A 16,076-nucleotide genomic window follows, 5' to 3' on the forward strand; every position below is an offset into this window, starting at 1 on the left:
GCCGGTGTTCATTTCATCTCGTATCGCCGGCGTTGCCACGCCAGGCGCCGGTCCTGTCATATACTCACAGGCGCGCGCCGCGCTTGCGTTGCTTTGACGCATGGGCATTTCAGCCTATCCGTCGTCCCTCCGACACGAAAAGAGGGAGACGCACTGTTGTCTTGGTAACGCATCGGCACAGAATGCAGCATGTCGCATTTCGCGGTGGTTGCCATCGGGCCGCACCGACGGACGCTGGTCACGCCTGGCGTCAGACTGTAGAGTGCTCACGTTGTGCTAACTTAGCGTCGCTGTGCCCAGCATGCGCGCGCGTGAACGCTATATTTGAGTATATTGGGCCCTTCATGATGCGCTCGCGACCGTTTTGCTAGATCCACATATACGAAATTTGGTTGTAGGTGACGTCAAGGATGACAAGATATACGACTGGTGCAAACATGAGAATCCTGACACGCGTGTCATGTAAAAACATGACAACATACAACGCTCATTGTGTGCTCGCGGCTGTTTCCCTAGCTTCACATATACTAAATTCGTTATGTGGCGTGAAGAGATGACGAAGGTAAACAACACATCCACACATGATAATCATGACACGGAAGTCAAGTGCGGCATTATTTCCTTCCCCCTCGTAACGTTGTGATGATATTAAAGTGACATATCAACATTTATCATTCGTGCTTCGGATATCATCGATTTTCACTGTATGTGGGATATGCCACTTTTTTTATCCAGAGGCCGTGAATAGTCTTCGCACGCATCAAGCATCTCGCATCGTTGCTACTTCCCCAAATGCCGTTTCTTATTCTTTTTTGCTTTTCATTGCTTTTCATTCTTCTTCAGCCATGTCACACTGTGCAGAATCACATCTGCAAGCGCCCTAGCAACGATGCGGACCAGCAAACATGACGCAGAAACTTTACCTAGCATTTGGTTTCCGGATTGCCTCAAGAACGAAACGCGCGTATCGTCTGGCTTGGTAGTCACGGGGGCAGTCTCGCTCGAGGCCTGAGACCTTCACGAAACGAACGCACTGGCAATGCTCACGGAGTTTAGGTGGCACATCGTACAATCTAAGATGGCTGCGGGAGGATGATGAACCCGAGAACTCGCATAAATAAAGATGGGACGCATGGACGTACAGCCCACGCCGCTATTACCGGATAAACTCTTGATCGTCAAATGAATGTATATTATATCAAATCACCTTCCCAAACAATAGGAACTACTAAATGTTCGCTACCTGATTTCTTGCCGCAGTGCGAAGGGTGGTGGTGTCAGCTAATTGACCCTGGATAAACGACGCCTTGCGAAATCCTGCGCGTGCTACGGAAAACTGCGCGAACTCGAATCAACGTAAAAACTTATTGGCACTCCCAGATAATTTGCGCCGAGCCTGCCTGACAGATCTGCTTCAGTAGTGGGCCAATAGTGAGTAGCGCGCCGTTGCAGCTGCACGGGACCAAATGTTTAACGTACCGATGGTTTGAAAACATATTACGCCACCGTCAGTACCTTCGCTGTAAGCCTTATGGAGTTGCTCCTTCAACGAAACACGAGCATTTAACTTCCCATCAAGTGGCGCTCGTGTCATAGACTGTAACTGTGCCCACTTCACAGCACTCTGATGTTGAAGGCTTCATCAGCGCAATCGCAACAAAAATATCGAAACGAATATACGCGTACGCTTTTCGCAACGTCAAAATTGTGAACATTCGTCGAACAAGAAACGTATACGGTACCGGTTAATTGCCGGAGAAGGCAGCAGAAAAACGTGGACTGTAGTGGTTACTGCACGTTTGATTGCTCTAACCATCTCGATTCGATGGTCGAGCTCGAGCACGGCGCTCCGTAATATCCGCTGTAAGTGGGCTACATGCAATGCAGAAAAAAAACTACGCTTTTATTTTGAGCTCACTAAAATATATCATGCAATAAATACAATCAAAGCGACTTACGAGCGTGAACAAACAATAACGCTTGAGGGGACGTGGAGTGACACTCTCTGCTCGCAAGCTAGCAGTTGATCGTTCATCGGCGCTGTCACTCTCGGTGCAATTTACGTCCAGTGAAAAATCCTCGACGCAAAGATGGTTTCTGTGAAAACCACTGCGGAAAGTAATCTGAGAAATTCTCTCTGCCAAACGACGCCGAACACCAACATGGTGTCACTCACCACGTTTATCTGGGCGCAGAGAACAACTTCCTGTGACACTGACAAAAAGCGAATCGCTTACAGTACGCCGCCTTCTATCAACGAGCTTAAAGATCAAGTGGTGCAGCTTTGGTCATTAATAGGAAGACAAAATTGCGAGCTTGTGCTACTTTACGCGTACAACGAATGTTATAGGATTCACGCACTACAAAAGTGCTGAACAATGCCATACGCACGTAAAACAAGGTGAGTTTCAACTGCAATGCTCACATGATAATAATCAACTATCCAATGTGGCTGCTAACAATCTTGCGAAGCTAATATGTGTACTCTGCGGGCTATAACTGAACGCGCGAGTTGCCACATATTTTCACAAAAACATCTCGTTTTGCAAAAACTAATCAGATTTATCGCGTCAGTAGCCGGTCTGGTACATTTATTGATGCACGAAACATACAATGTGGTTTGTGTTCGTTTCTTGTTAGCGCGTAAACACTGATGTTAGCACTGCCAAACAAGAGAGCATCTGCCTACTGATCATCCTCGGGAGTAGACTCCTGAATTCCGATAGACGGTGCGACAATCTGTTAACATTGCGAGCGCAAAGCTCAGTTCACATCCCGTCTTGAACACGGTCAAGCTGCGAACAGAAAACACGCACACATGGTCGGCATCACCGATCGATTCAGAAACTCACATCACAAGACAGCGCGACGAAATGGCGACGCATACAAGCCACAGTGAATGCGTGTGCGTCAGCTGATGCCGGCTGCGGGCGCCAGGGCTGGCGAGACGGCGGCGGCTCCTTCCTTTTTTTTTTTAGGAGCGAAGCACCCGTTCGTCCCTCGTAGCCGTTGTAGTATGAAACAAGTATAACACTTTTACCTCCAAGGTGGTGCTGGTGAGAGATTTCTTCTGTGCGTTGTTGAAGAATAAAGATAGTGCTCAATGTACATGCCAAAGGCTGCTAATGGGGAATGAGAGACAGGAGCATTCGGCTTTTAGTTAACGCGCGCGCTGCGATCCCCGTTAGCAGCCATTGGCATGTACATTGAGCACTATCTGACAAGAAAGGGTTGCTACATTATACTAGCTGGGTGTAACCTTCTTAGTTTTACAAAAGGTTTAGCGAGCGTTGAGCCGCAGTGCCATCAATACAACGAACTAGCAAATACCATCAATGAACTCGAGGTGGTTAAAGGTGGGAAGTAGATACGAAGCGCAAGCCGTAAGAAAGTAAAAGCCGAATTCTCCTGTCTCTCATTTCCCATTAGCAGCCATTGGCATGTACATTGAGCACTATCTGACAGGAAAAGGTTGCTACGTTATACTCGCTGGGCGTAACCTCCTTGGTTTTAGAAAGGTTTAGCGAGCGTTGGGCCGCAGTGCCATGAATACAGTGAACTAGTATATACCATGAACTCGAGGTGGTTAAAGGTGGGAAGTAGACCCGTATGAAAGTGTGCGTGTGCTACCTCTCGTTTAGTCCTTGGAATGCCCGCTGGATGGCGGTGCTTCTATATGGGGAATATATCATGAAAAGATGCGAGATGGCGGTTCTTGGAGTGTTGAACAGATGGACGAACGGACACACAGACAGATGCATGGGTGGACGCATGAACGGACGCAGGGGCGGATGCATGGACGAATGCAGGGACGGACACACGAACAGACGCACGCACGGACGGGCGGATGGACGCATGGACGGTCACACAGATGGACGCATGGACGTACGGAAGCAAGAACGAATGGACGGACGAATGCTTCACCCCACTCTCCATCATTAACTACGTGGATATGCTGCCATTTTTTTTTTCGCTTGCACCCGCTGCGGTGCGCATCCACGAAGTTGATGCCAGCTTCGGGAGCCGGGCGGGCAAGACAGTGGCGATGGCTGTCTCTCTCTTTTTTTTTTCCTGCTTCCACGCTTGCACCCGCTTTTACAAGACGGTGGGCAGTACTCCCGCGCCACGTGGATGTCACGGCTTTTTTTTTTTTTGCTGGGCTTCTTAGAAGCACGATTTTAGTGAGTGCGTAGAAGCACGCTGCCTCATTGCGTTTGTTATCCGGTACCTGACTGAGAGTGTAGTTCAGTTCTTTGTATGATGGTCAAAATGAATGAATGGAGGATTCATGGTTTGCCCCATGTAACCTCCGCAGCAAGCTCCTCCCTCATTAAGATCTACGTCGTGGATATGACGTCATTTTCGCCTGAAGTACCTAGCTGCCCGTAGCAGCTTTGCATGCAACTGCACTTTTGTTATGCAGCGGTGAAAATTTACGTGCTGACCCATACACGAACGGGATGCGTGTTTCTTACTGTTATTAGAATTTTAAAGAATCTATAATTTCTTGAAATTAGACTCTCCTTTTTGGGTACCTTATTTACAAAGGCATTGAGGTGCAGATCGGATGTACCTGTACTTCTTAGTGAACCACGAAACGCAAATAACGACGGGGACACAGAAAGCAAACAGCACTTTACGTGTTGAATACTTCCTGCGTGTCCTTCGTTGTATGCGTTGTGTGTTTTACTACGCTACACCAACGTGCCCATGTTCGTTTTATAGTAAACCTCAATTTCTGCAGCCGTTTGTTTTTAAGATCATCTAAGCAGGCGAAAGAAAGATCGCCTCTCTTCGCTGTTCTCGATATCAATCGATATCTTACTTTTCACCTTAAAAATCAAAACTTCTTCTCATAAGCAAATACGGAGAAAGCGAGAGCAAACGAGAATCGTCATTATCTAGAGAAACTCTGCTCTTAGTTTATTTTTTGTTCTAACTGTAACGGCTACAATGCCGTAATTTCGGCTTCGGCGATCAAGAACAATGCTTGGATAGAACTCGCAGAAATCAAACAGCGAGAAATAAAATGAACACCAAGATGAGAAAGAGAAACAAAACTAGAACAAAGGTCATTTAAGAGCTATTCATTTATGCTAGTCTGCGAAGAAAAACGGCCGGGTCGTGTTTCAAAGCACACACATTATGGAGGGACGATAGAAGGCATAAATTGCCAACAATACACAAGGGAATATCGAGGCACAGCAGGAAGCAGCGCTAGTAAAATCAATAGAGGGGAAAAAACGAGAATGAATGGTTCACCGACTTCATTCTGTAAGAAAAACGAGAACACTGACGGCGTGATCAAACGGAGGTTTTCGGTCTCCAGAACAAGAGCAGGAGAGCCTAATAATAACCTCCATCTGTCTGTTTTTTTTACCGATGAAAAATCATTCAGGTTGGTTCATTTGCTAATGTTTTTCCCTGGTGTTTTAGGGCTTTGAAGTATTCAACTTTTTCACCCTATTTAGTCGCACAAAAAAAAACATAAACTAAGGGAAATGGCGACGAAAAAAATAGAGTAAGTCTAATTTTAGTTTTGGTGCAGTAATGTTATAGCCTTGGCATTACTGCACGACATTTCTGATGCTCGATGACTTGCTATTTTAGACCAGCGCATTCTAGTTGTGTAACTGAAAAAAAAAAACGAAGTGTATTATTCTTCAAAATATTTTTTGTATGTAGCTGGATCATGTCACCAGGACACTATTTTCCTCGCGTTATCAGTTCGCGGTCAGATTAACGGAGGCATGTCGTGTGAAGCAAACGAAGTAAACGAAGCAAACAAATATAACACAGAACGGTAAAGCGGTTAGCGTCGATAACCTTTTAAAACGTTAAGACGGCTTTAGGCCCAATTACGTTTCTATATCCTTGATAGTTTGCCTTTTGGTATCGCAATTATTCTATAAAAGCTTTCACGCAATCACTCCCTCTCCTTTACACAAACACCCTCATTGATGATTAGCATGTACGTACCTTCTAGGAGCCGAGCCTCTACCTAATTCAAACCACGCCGTATATGTAGCTGAAATAAAAACACAACATTTTCACAGACCAGGGGTTTCAAAACTCCCAGTAAGGGCAAATTCGTGACGTCCGAAAGCGCGTGGAAGCATTGGGGTAAGTGGAAGCACGTGCTCCAGTTATAATCACAGCCTAATCAATTTGTTTATTACAGCAGAGGGAAAATCCCAAGCATAATCATTCGTGCACACAAAATCTGAAGCATTACGAAGCGTTTCATTTGAACAAATGAAACTCTCATTCACAGGCACCGAAGTAAAGCAGACTGTGCTAATATTGAGTGTGTCCGTGCTTGTGACATGGTTACTGTTCTGAGTACACGAACGCGCATGTGGAAGGGGTGGGAAGCGGGGGTGGGAAGTGGTTGTGGAAATGTTGGCGGGGAACGCACTAACGCACTTTTCGAAGTGCTGTTGCCGCGTCATCCGGTAGCGGCGTCGCTAATACGTTCCAGTTTGCGGATAGCTGATATTATTCCACCTTCCTTTTCTGTTTGTGTTTCTGAAGGCCAATCTCGCTGTTGAAGTATGGCTTGCTGTTTCCTACAATCAGCAAAGCTACCAAGTGGGGCTAAGAAAACAAGAAAAACTGGAAGTCGTGTGGCACTCTATTTACCAGGTCCGTGTTTTCTTGAGCGTAGCAGCGGGACCGAAAGAAAGCCAAGCAGTTCAAACAATGCGAGGTGCCCCGCGAAAACAAACTCTCGTTTCCGAGGTGTTTTTTTTTCTGTTTGCGTCTGAGTGTCACGACGGCGTGTCACTTCCAGCTCGACATTGGCGCCGCACTATACACACAGCTCGACACTGAATGAAGTAGACACAACGACGCCATTTGCGGTAAAAAGAAAGTTTAATTGCGGTGCTGGTTTGATTCGTATACAGCACAGTGGTCGTATCCGTTTTCTTTCAGTGGCCTACAATTTATACGCTTTGGCATGAAGCGAAAATGGGGAAAAAGAAGCGCAGAGTGTAAGTGTTTGCTCTGTTCGTTGTTTTGTAGAACTGCATGTCGTTCAATACCACACTCACACGCCCTCTCGATGCACCAAAGAAGGGTTTTCGTATAGTTTCCATTTCATTTAAAAGAATAGAGGGAATAATTGTTCAAGCCTCTGTTCGAATGAGAAGAGACATGTTACGTTGAAGCACCTGCAGGTTACTCGAAGTTATCCAGCTTTTGTACACTGCAAGTGTAACAGAACAGTGATTCCTGTCGTTCAGCATTTTTGAAGACCTGTAAACCACTAGATTATCTCTGTGAACGTGTCTGTGGTTGGGATATCGGACAATGTCAAGAGGCAGTATGGTTCGTTTTTGTAATGAGACGACTTTAAAAGCAATCAGCGTTATTTATTAGGCACACAAATTCCAACCCATTTCTCGTACAACAGGCTGTCTCTGTTGTCTCGTCCTTTCCTATAAACATTCTATGCGCTGGTTAAATTTTCATGTGGAACGCAGACATATTTCACAACATTTGCTTATGGCTCGGCGAGAGAGTATTAGCTGCATACATATTATCAACTGACATAATTGCAGGCGTGTAGCATCGGACGTTCAGCGGCATCTACAGGGAATAAGTAGGAGCTTTCGTTTGGCTTTGCGAGTATAACACCAGTGTACGACGATAAAAGCAACCAGGAGTGGCTAAAATTTGCTATATTCCATAGCGCCTCTCATAATGAAATCGTTGCAGCACACGGGAGACCACAGAAGTTTATTTTTATACCATACCGTTGGCCTCTTAATAATGGAATTAATTTATACAAATTAGGAATACCAAATCATCGAGAGCCATGCCTTAAGGTACATTGGTTAACATGTCACACAGGTGGTTGAAAAATCGCTTGTCGGAAAACTGCTTGCGCTATTGTGTAAGTGCTGTAGTTGTGCTCAATTATGCAACCTACAATGCATTGCTTATGAGCGCCTGCAGAGCCGAGAAAGTGCCATTGAATCACGCAGGTGGGCCCTGCTTTACACTCTAGGCCTAATGTACGTGTTTGATGATCATTGCGCTAACTAGGTGACTAGGTGAAGAATGTCATTGCCACCGTCAGGTTTTGCGTAATTGAGTTTTCTCATGACAAAGATTTTTCATAACAGAAAGGAGACAGCCAATCAAGTGAGTCATGCTTGCCAACACATTTGTTCGTTGCCCTAAACTCAGTCGGTTATGGTATAACACCTTCAGGCGCTGATTCCACTAATGAGGACGCATCTTGTCTTTGCCCGTATATATCTGGCAGTAGTGGGATAGAAAGAATACGTTGCCCATAGGATCAATTCAACCTTCTGCATAGACAACGCGTCATCACATTACCCCAACGGACTGCGTATGTACGTGAATGATCACTTTGGTGAATGCATTAACATGTTCGTGGGGTCGCTCAACTTTGTAAGTAATAATTTTCTTTGCTCAAACTCAACGCAGCCAACAACGAATTGCTTGTGTTTTGAGCCTAACATTTCCTTCCTTTTCTGTAAAAACAGACAATGACTGTCTCCGAAGTATGTAAATATTTAAATAAAGCCTTATTATATGTATTGGGGAAAAGTCTGCATAAAACAACATAACACTTTTTTTCGAGAAAACTATTATCGTTTGTCTTAGCCTTACATTGTGCGAAGTTTACACACTTTCTAAGCAGTGTATTGAAATTCGTGCTTGACGGGGATAATGCAGCGTTCGGCGCACTTCACCTATAGGTAGCTGAGAATCATATGAATTTTCGTCTGTTATATCGTGTGGCATACACTATCACTGGCGAAGGAAGCTTCGTCAAGCCGCGAGCGGCTTTTTTTTTCTCCTCAGCTATGTTTTTGTTTATATAAGTCTGAAACAAAGAATACATTCGATTCAATCTACATTGCTGTCATGCGAAGGAAAGGTGAAGGTTTCTACCCGATGTTTATGCCAGGCGCGTGTTGCCTTTTGAATCGTTAGGCCTGCCCGCCTCGGGGGAGTTGTGGTTATGGCACTGGGCTGCTGACCCGAAGGGCACGCGTTCGCTCCCGGCCGCTTAGGCAACGTTTCATTGAAGGTGAAATGCTGTAGGCCCGTGTACTGTGCGTTGTCAGTGCCCGTTGTTGAACGCCAGATGGTGAAAATTTTCAGAGCCGTCGACAACGAGGTATCGCATGATTTTATTGTGGTTTTCCGACGTAAAAGGATTCTGGTATTGAATTGTTCGGGCTCAATTATTCCATTAATTTATGACAAAGATGTATCATTGCCAATCGTAAACTATTCTTGATAGATCGAATATAAACAAACGATCCGAGCAATAAAAAATAATAATCAAAGTGAAGTGAAAATTACATATGATATAGCAGTATTGGGACAAAGTCAAACGCTTCTGCCTCTGCTTGATGATTTATATTGCATGTTATTTTGGTATATTGTGGGTCACCAGCCTCCATTTTACAAATAATAGGTAGTACCTTGAACATTTGCCCGGTCATAGCACTCAGGTCATAGCACTTAGCTTCGTAAAGTTACAGCAACTTTACTCGGATTATGAGACGCACTTTACGGGGTGTTCGCCAACTTAGCACCTCATTCAAACATGGACAGCTGATCTATGGACCTGCGGCTGTCCTGGAAAATCCCTTGTTGCTGCTTGAAATCTGGATGGCAATGTAGCAGCGTCAGATGCGTGCTTCGTTGGAGAGCAGCATAGTGTGTGTCATGGGGACCTTTAAAATATAGAAAATTTAGGTCAAGACAAAAGAAAAGTGTCTGACCTCGGTGCTGAAGTTCTCAGGCGTTTCTATACGGTGAGGAACTTTCTATGTTGATCAGTAGGGGCAGTAAATCATATTAATACTACCTTCGGACTGTTCGTTAGAATAGGACACAATATTGCTTGCCCCCATAACGACTTTTTTTGCCGCTATAACTGCACGCCACTGCGACCTGTTAATTTGTTATCTCATTGTAATACTATGAGCCAAAGGGGACTACAGTGAAATCTTCGGAATATATTCATGTACCACGCACGGGGCACCAGATTTATTTGAAACACTATAAATGAGAACTAATAAAAACTGTTACCAAGGAAAGTATAGGGAATGATATTTGAAATAATTTTAATGTAAATCTTAATGAATAAAAGTGGACGAAAAGCTAACTTTTAATCAACAGGGGTTAAACCTGCAACCTCCAAATTGCACGGCAAATACTCTACCTGTGAGAAACAACAGCGGTCATTCCTCCGTCCACTTTTAGAGGGTAAATCTTCTCGTTAAATTTTTCTAAGGACTATAGGGCTCCTTGGAATACTTCGACGCAAAAATTTTGGTCTGTCATTCTATACCTTTGTCTCTCTGCATTTGTGTCTGTGTGTCTTTCTTGGTTTACTGTCAGTCACTCGTTTAAGTAGAATGGTGAATGGTGAAGCGACCAGCCATCTTGATATGGGTTTTGCGTTGAAACGCTCTGAAATTATCAATCAAGACACAAATATTACGCATATTCTGGCGCAACATCACTAAGAGGTTATCAGGTAGCCTATTGATTTATTTTTAAAATGCATAAATACGTAACCATAAAGACCGCAGTGTTTATTACGCGGTGCTGCCAATGAGACGCTGTGACCGAAAAAGTGGGGGTTTCATGCGCTTCTCTAGAATGGATGGATGGATGTATCCGGCTGTTCCCTTTAGATCTGGCGGTAGCTCACGCCACCTAGCCATACAGTTAAGTACTATCACTGTGTGTTTAAGGATTGAATTTCACTCGAGCCTCGATTGTAGCCACCAATCAGTTACCCTCTTCCTGGTAATTTCTACCCGTTTAAAGTCTATTTTGCCTTCACTGTCCCTAAACCCCAATGCTTTGAAAAATTCGGTGCCATTATCTTCGACTATATAGCGAAGCCCTTTACAGAACTATATGAAATGTTCAGCCGTTTCCTCCTCCTCTCCACACGCACTACATACCGTGTCTGTGCCTTCGTATAAGCTACATGTATGCTGCTGCCTACTAATAACTTCGCGTTCGAGAAAAAAAAAAGAATTTTCTTCAAATTACTGCTAGTTTGCGTGCACGTTTCACGCAGCGCCTACTCGCCGACTTTCTCACGCAGAACGCCAAATAAACGTTTTATTCTTTCTATAGAACAGACTGTCACCTTTTGATGACCTTTGCCATCGAAAAACGCAGATTCAGCGCGATTTTTTCAGACGTTTACATTTTAATTACTTTTAATTGCATCCCCTATACTTTCCCTAGCATTACTGTGTGTTTGTTTTCATTATAATTCTCATTTTTATTCTGTGTAACAAAGAAAATGAGCCATTCAATTTGGACTTTTTTAGGATTCAAGTAGGTTCAGTATTTTGCCAATCCATATTTTCACCTCACAGAAACACTAAGTAGCAAGTCTGCCCCACCCATAAAATATCTAACAGCCTCCTACACTGTGGTGCGAAGCATCAATTTCGAAGCATCATCTTCCTTTCACATTGATTAGCTCACAGCATTAACTACCTTCACCACAAATAAACTTGTTGAAGTATAAAGAGTGAATACAATGGAGGATTCATAACATGAATAAATACACGGACGCAACCACTGGTCCACGCGATACCGCGGGATCACCATTTCAAACTGTCAGGTATTTCCTGTTGTGTCCATTGTACCTAAGCACGAGAGCAGACAACGCTCATTGTGCAAAATAAAATAATTATTGTTGTACTACTTGGACAGCATTATACATGACCCTATTTCATTCTGCAAGTGGTCACTTCAAAAGCAAGCGCACATAATTGTTTTTCCATAATTTCTTCGTGCTGTACAAAAGCAACGCAACAAGACGTCAACATACTCAGTACCGTTGAACAAAATATTCCTATAAGCTTCTTGTCGAGGTGAGAATCAAATTACATGGAGGAGCTAGCAGATATTTTTTAATTGATTTTTGTCGAACTTTGCAAAGCCTAGTGAAAGAATGGTTGAACAAAGAATTATGCAACATAAACTTCCATATTTTCTCAGCGGCTTACGTTTATTCCATTCTTAGTAATCTAAAAACATTATATTAATAAAGGAGTCTCAGCTTTCTTGATGCCTTTTTGAGGTTCGGGATTACCAGGTTTGCAGGGTCCATTCTCTGTTCACGACAGTTGCCCATCTAGGAGCTTGAAAATTGCCAAGCTAGTAGTGACGTCTAGTGGTGTTTCATGAAACTAAAACACGTTTGAGTTCGTTTGATTGTCTTTTTAGTTGCGCATGTGGTTTTTCAGAAAGAAAATAGGGCAAGTACTCTTAGCTAACTAAAACGGTACTGCTAACGTGCTACACCAGTAGCTATCTATATGTCACTCTTTCTCCCTGCCTTCCTCTTTCGTTTGTCTCTCTCTTTTTTTAATCACTGTCAGCTGCGTATGCATTCGGTTAGGCTCTACGCCTTATCGCGTATTCTTAATTCTTTGTTAGTCCGTAATCTGCTGCCGTCCAAACTTTTACGGGCAAAATAAAATTTCTTTTCTCTACACGCAGTGAGGCAGGTTCGTATTTTTTTTCCATCGCTTTTGAATACATTTACCCGCTGCTACGTGACATCGCAGCCACATCTTTGGCACGTAAATGCATTCCCGCTTTACTAAAACTTTGTCTCCACAAGAAACTTTCGCGTCACGGTAACGATACCCTAAACCCGCGATTCACGCGAACACCAGACCTAAGCCGGTCTCGCGTCGTTAACTAGCCTTTCGAACATTTTGAGCCTGTTTTTGCATTTTCGTTCGAAGGCTTCTATCTTTATGCTATCCACCATGCCTTCTAGTTACAACGACGACCTCTTTATTTCGTGCCATTTTTCTTCTACAGCGCTACATTAGGTGCCACACATGACGACGAAATAAAAACGTGCAGCTATAGCGAGCAATGTCAGCCTATTTTATGTGTTTTAAAAGGAGGTCTCTCCCAGTAATATCCATCAACTAATTACCCACGGATGCCCCAACAATATGTCATTGGCATGTGACTGGCGTTTTTTTTCTCTCTTTGGTGCCTCTGCTTTGATGAAGTAGCCTCATGGGCTCTCGCCTCAATACAACGCTCATAGGCAGTCTATTTTTCTTTTTGTATGACCGCCGTGGTGGAGTGGTGGTTATGGTGATCAGCTGCTGACCGGAAGGTTGCAGGTTATATCCGGCCGTGGAGTTCACAGTTTTATGAGGGTGAAACGGTTGAGGCCTGTGTACGGTGTGATGTCAGTGCACCTTAAAAAACACCAAATGCTCCGAATTTCCGCAGCCTTCCACTATGGCGCCTCTCATAATCGTATGTGTTTGGAACCTAAAATCCAAGAATATAATATTATTAGTACATAGTACTATTGTATTAATTAATAGAACTATTAATTAATAGAACTATTAATAGTTATTTATATTAATGTTTGTTACAACTGTTGATTGCTCCAGTCAGATTTATGTTCTTTTTTTGAACGATGTGACAATAATAACCTTTACCTGGATCCCCTAAAAACCAAGTTCATGAAAATATCTCGCAATACATCCATCGTATCGTTTCTATACTTTGTCAGTGCCGTGTCGTTATGTAAGGTTTATGAGTTCACTGATCTTGGTGTTCTTTTGATTGCATTCTTAATTTTTTTTCCCAAACTAAACGTACTACCACGCGAAGCCTTCGTTCTCTCGGTTGTGTGTGTGCAAAATTTCTCGAGAATTTAGTTTTCCTACAGCTTTTCAGAAACTGTACACCGCAACATGTCTTCCTGAACTGGAATATGCTTCCATGTTCTAGAATGGCATGGCTAAATCTGCAGTAGTGACACCATTGAGCGAGTCAAAAAAAATTTATTGGTATTTACAACTGTCGTAATGCTAGTAATTATTATGAACCTTGTTTTAACACTGCCAGATTATTATCATTGTCATCACTTCACTGCCGACGAAATTGCTCAGACCTTTTATTTCTTTACATACTGGTTCACGGTAAAATATCTGGCCCTTCGCTTCTGGGATGTGTAAATTTTCTGATTCCGCGTATGTTAACTAGAGAGAATCGACCATTTCATGAACCTGCCAACGTCTTTTGAGCACTCTATCATTTTCAGAGTACAAAGTCTGTATAATGTTTACTTTCATGATTTTGATGTTTTTCACAGTCAACTGCCATTTTTTTATCTCAGATTTGCACTATCTTATGATAATTTTTCACAATGCATAAACTCTACACTTCACCGTTTTTCAGTTATATATATATATATATATATATATATATATAGTTGTGTATATTCCCCTTTATTTTTTACTGTCATTCCATGATTCTCACATTCCTTTTATATTTTTTTTCTATTTCGAGTGATTTCTCTCTGTGCATTTTCGCTTTTTTATTTGATTTATTTTATTTTCTTATTTTTTCTGTAGATTTGTATTGCATTGTTTATTTTGATTCTTTCATTTTTACGTGCGCCTGCACTAAGACCTCAAGGTTGTACGAAGGTACGTTAAATAAATGATCGATCGATCGACTGATTGATTGATTGATTGATTGATTGATTGATTGAATAAACATATATTTCAGTGAAGCTGTATATATCTAGGTTTTGGAGATTCGCGATTGTGGTCGAAAGATGCGTAGAGCAACTATTTTTAGTTGCCATCAACGTCGCAGATGCTTCTTTCACAAGTGTCGTGATACTCTGCGACGGCACTTTCCATCAACAAATCGTTGCGCGCCGTCGGCCCGTGACGTGCAGAGCCAGAGCTATTATCAGCAGTTACCATTTGCATTCGCTATAGAATGGGCGCGCGTTATTCGCTCGGAGGAACGATAGCGGAAATGGAAGGAGCGCAAACCGCATAGGAGTGCGAATGAGTGCGGACGCTACATGAAGGCCCAGTCGTTGACTTCCATGGTCAAAGTAGTGTCAGTAATGTAAGCGAGAAATGATACACTGACCTAAAGAATGAAACAAAAGAACACACCTTGCTTGACGTTTCGTCCCCCCAAACGAGAGTCTTGTTCACAATAAAAGCCATGAGGGTGGCACAGCGTATTCAAGTGCGCCGAAGTACGTGACGTAAGCAGCGATAGTACATCGTCGGAAGCGTCCCATCACTCCTGTTCCTCATAAGCGCGGTCGTCTGTATATGCAGAGAAAAGTTTTTTTTTTTCTGTATAGACTTCTTTTCTTTGTATCCAGTAATGCGACAAAATAGGCCAGTTGGTTAATGCTAGCTTGGCGATGCGATTAGAATAGGGACACCCTATGAAGGATAGACTACAAAGTACACAGGACACAGGGATAGATAGATAGATAGATAGATAGATAGATAGATAGATAGATAGATAGATAGATAGATAGATAGATAGATAGATAGATAGATAGATAGATAGATTGATTGATTGATTGATTGATTGATTGATTGATTGATTGATTGATTGATTGATTGATAGATAGATAGATAGATAGATAGATAGATAGATAGATAGATAGATAGATAGATAGATAGATAGATAGATAGATAGATAGATAGATAGATAGATAGATAGATAGATAGATAGATAGATAGATAGATAGATAGATAGATAGATAGATAGATAGATAGATAGATAGATAGATAGATAGATAGATAGATAGATATGTGAAGTTTAACGTCCCAAAACAACCATATATTTATGAGAGACATAGTGGAGGGCTCCGGAAATTTTGACCAGCTGGGATTCTTTTAACATGCACCCAAATCTGAGCACATGTTCCTACAGCATTTCCGCCTCCACCGAAAATGACAGGATGCAGAGTGAACAGAAAGAGCACAATCTTCAACTGCTTTTCATTATTCATGCGTAGTCTATACAAATAAAGATAACAAACGCATGCGAATAGAGATAGTAGACTTGAGTTCGTGATGGACGCCATATAGACAGATTCAAGCGTACTATGCCTTTCCATCTGCTTTTGTGAGCGTTTAATTACAATGACATTGCGCTCATTCTGTAAACACTGTGTGCTTTCGTGTAGAAAAAAGCGGGTAACAATTGAGTGCGCTTGGAACGATATTCTGTGTGTTTAA

At 42.7% G+C, this 16,076-nt stretch overlaps 1 protein-coding gene across 1 annotated transcript in view; it reads right to left on the reverse strand.

The window, feature by feature from the left end:
• Window positions 1–16,076, reverse strand: part of LOC119172905 (uncharacterized) — a 79,456-nt gene that overhangs the window by 62,150 nt on the left and 1,230 nt on the right. The window lies entirely within an intron of this gene.

This window comes from Rhipicephalus microplus, chromosome 4 (genome assembly GCF_043290135.1).
Source record: "Rhipicephalus microplus isolate Deutch F79 chromosome 4, USDA_Rmic, whole genome shotgun sequence".
Taxonomy (NCBI): domain Eukaryota; kingdom Metazoa; phylum Arthropoda; class Arachnida; order Ixodida; family Ixodidae; genus Rhipicephalus; species Rhipicephalus microplus.